The sequence below is a fragment of the Anneissia japonica genome, unplaced genomic scaffold (genome assembly GCF_011630105.1).
Source record: "Anneissia japonica isolate Jap-2015-1 unplaced genomic scaffold, ASM1163010v1 scaffold670_len1213532_cov191, whole genome shotgun sequence".
NCBI lineage: Eukaryota > Metazoa > Echinodermata > Crinoidea > Comatulida > Comatulidae > Anneissia > Anneissia japonica.
Genome location: NW_022693499.1, coordinates 845,186 through 848,861, shown reverse-complemented (window position 1 = coordinate 848,861; position 3,676 = coordinate 845,186).

The following is a 3,676-nucleotide window of genomic DNA, read 5'->3' as shown; positions in this document are numbered from 1 at the left end:
CTCTTATACACATCTAGATGTGTATAAGAGCCAGATAGAAATGTGTATTTTTATGAATGAATGTTAAGTTGTTATATTCGAATTGTCTATATATAAAATCATATATAGATATTTATACATATATAGACCTATATATATATATATACAGAAATTTAAATATGCAGGGGCTTTCGAAATATTTGTAATAAAATATGTTCCAAGAGTCAATGGCTATAGCATTCATTTATTTTTGCATGATATATGAAGGCCTCTTCTGTTGCATTTCATTAAAAATCTATCTATTGTATTGTCCAGTTTTCTGTTTCTGGGATATTTACCATATACCTAAAAAAACATTTAATGTACGATATGCAACTAAGTCTCTAGACATCCAACTTGTTTAATATACAGTACCTGTATTGTATATAATATATAAAAATATAAAAAGACCTGAATGAAGCACCACCCTTAAAACATAATAGTGCTTTACTCAGAAGAATGAAAATACATTTGTGCTAAACCCAAATAGATAATGTACTAGACAGCTGTAAAATAAAGTAATTAAAAAAAAACGCTATGAGATATCACAATATAGATTGATACTTATTGGACTATCTATTTAAAGAACTTTTAATGGTTAAATATTTTATAGATTGTACCAAGATTTAAAAATAAAATCAGTAGAAACTGCGTTTACGATCAACATATTCGAAGGAACTGGCCTAGATTCGAAAAATAAACTAGGCTAGAAAGCAGAAAACTCGATTTTTGTACCTAAGGCTTACGTTGTAAAATCAAATTCGATACCAGCATATATTAATATTAATGAAGCATTCATATAAACAAAACTCATTTTCTCGTTTAATTTATGGTATGAAGAGTATTCTAAATTCTCCTTCCTACGACCAGCAATTACTCAGATTCTTACTAAAATTACCCTCAACGAGCCTTTTCGGTGTTTACCAAACCAGCTATGGTACGACCTAACAGTATAACGTGATTGCAGTTGTACATGCATATAATAAAATTCAGGTGTGATACCTAGGCAAATCAAGTTGCACCGTGTAGTCCTATTAACTAGCTGCTATGCTCCATGGTTCATCACTTCAAATTTAAAGAATCAGGATTTATTTTACTATAGGTATCTTTAGTGTTTAAATTATTTGGGAAAAAAAGTAGGCATATGTAGGGCTGTATTGAACATTCCCGTTTAAAGGTCACGTGACCACACCGGACCTTTTGTAAAAGCATCAATATGTACTTGTCTCGCTATAGTTCATACCGAGTAATTATCAGCAGAACACATTTATTAATGTGGTTTGTAAACTCATCCGCGAAAGGAAGCATGTTTTTGTAAGCAGAAAATGATAATTTGCCAATCATAATTCTAGGAAATTATCTCCCCAATTAAATAAATTTATTAAATGCAAATAATGAATGTTTATGAGTGCAATGAGAAGAATATCGTCATGAGTTGAAAGGTTGACTGGAACGGAACAGTCAATATTTCAACGAATGAAAATATTCTTGCACGAATAGGCTACAAAACATTCATTATTCGTTTTATACATGGGCACAGATCAAGGGATGGGGGGACGCGTGCCCACATATTCTTAAAGTGTTTCGACCGCAATGTAATTTCATAAGTAAAGATGATGCCTGAAAGTTGTTGAAATGAACTGCATAAATGACCCAGTTTAACGGAACATAACTGCTGTAGCATGATACCGGTATCACACTAGCTAACGTCAAGTTACCTGTAATACACGACTTTCATTTTCTATGGTACAATACAGATTAATTAGATCTCTAAATACTCAATTTCAAAGGCAATGTTTCTAAGTTTTATTTTCTATGGTACATCACACATTATTTGGATCTGGTTGCCGAAACTGGCTGATAAAATATGAGAAACTTGTATAGGCACTTGATTTTGACTATAATGATGATGGGATGATGACGAATTATTCTACGTAAGTGTCATTTCCGGCCATCTAGAGGTCCGGGCCTACTATTTCCCCAATGGTGGGGCTGAGATAGGTGCGGACTCAGTCTTTGAAGTAGGTAAAGTAAATACAGCACATCAAAGATAATGTTTTTAACTTATTTTCTATGCTGGGGCGGATGCATGGGGCGGAGGGTGCATACGGTACGGTCGCACCCTCTAAATTGCATTATAATTGTTGTATTGTTGATTATTATCATTATGAACATAGTACCGGTTGAATTTAAATTATGAGAGTGCAATTTCCGGCACCTAGAAGTCCATATTCTCACAATTTTCCCAGCTCAGCCCCAACCATGGTGGGACTGAGGTGATGGTGGACTCTCACGCACACCCTACCTCCAAATCCTGCATCAACCATGGTGCATCGCACAGGCTATTTAGATCTCTGATTGCCGAAAATCGCTGATAAAAGATCATGAGAAATTTGTTGGTGCTTCATTTTGACTACAATGGTATAATGTGATGATGACGAATTTCACTATACAGGTATAAGAGTGTCATTTCCGGCCATCTAGCTTTACTATTTCTTCAGAATTTAGGGTGTGGGCTCAGGGCTTTGAAGTAGGTAAAGTAAAGTATTTACATCAAAGAAGACAATGATTTTAAGTTTTATTTTCTATGGTACATCACACATATTAATTGGATCTCATGGTTGCCAAAAATCGCTGATAAAATATCATGAGAAATAATGGTGATGTGATGATGATGAATTTTACTACTGTATAAGAGTGTCATTTCTGGCCATCTAATGGTACTATTTCCTCAAATTTCCATTTTTTCCAACCATACGTGGCGCTGAGGTGGGTGTGGTCTCACGTGTGCTAAAATTTGATAACGCGCCAATCAACATCGTCAAAATACCCCTAAATATGGTCATTTTTCAATTTTTTTTTGCAATAACTTCGCTCATACTTGATCGATTTTTTTTTTGAAAAATTGAAACGAATCGAAATTAATAATCTTTACATCGATAAATCATAATTGTATTCATGACACATTCATCGAACTTTTTTAAAATTTTAATCAGACACACTCGTGTTTTATTTTTCAGCGTTAAAACAGTAAAATCGCCTAGCCGTCTTTAAGATAAATCTCTTACAGTCGAAAGTCGATTTTCACCTGGAAATTTAGGTCTATTCGAAAGCATCATTGATTTCTAAATCATATTTAAACATGAATATGATTGGTTCAGTAGTTGAACCAGGGAGTTGTTATTTAGATATAAATAACAACTCCCTGGTTGAACATTGGACCAATAAGAGATTTATGAAGTCCATTGAAAACTTCTCCCATTCTTCACCCAAACAATTCCTCAACCCAAAAGAAAATTATGAACTTATATAACCTGCCAAAAGGTCAGCCGTTTTAAATGAACAAAAACTTAACTGTTTTAGTTTGGTCGATGTTAATTTTTACACGGGGACGAAATGAAATCGCCCCTGGACCGATGTGCTCCAGATCAAACGCATTCGTTCGATTTTGAAATTCACGGTGAACCATCCTGGGCGTACATTTTTTTTTTTTTTTTTTTAACTCAGAAAGATTTTGGGCGGCCGACATTCATTTTTACTCGTGGTAAACACTGTACTTTACGCCCCAGGTTGTTCCCGGAGGGTTTCTTCGATTCACCGGGGTCCATTGTAATGATCCATGGGCCGCAAAATAGTAAAATTTGTGTTTTATGGTCTG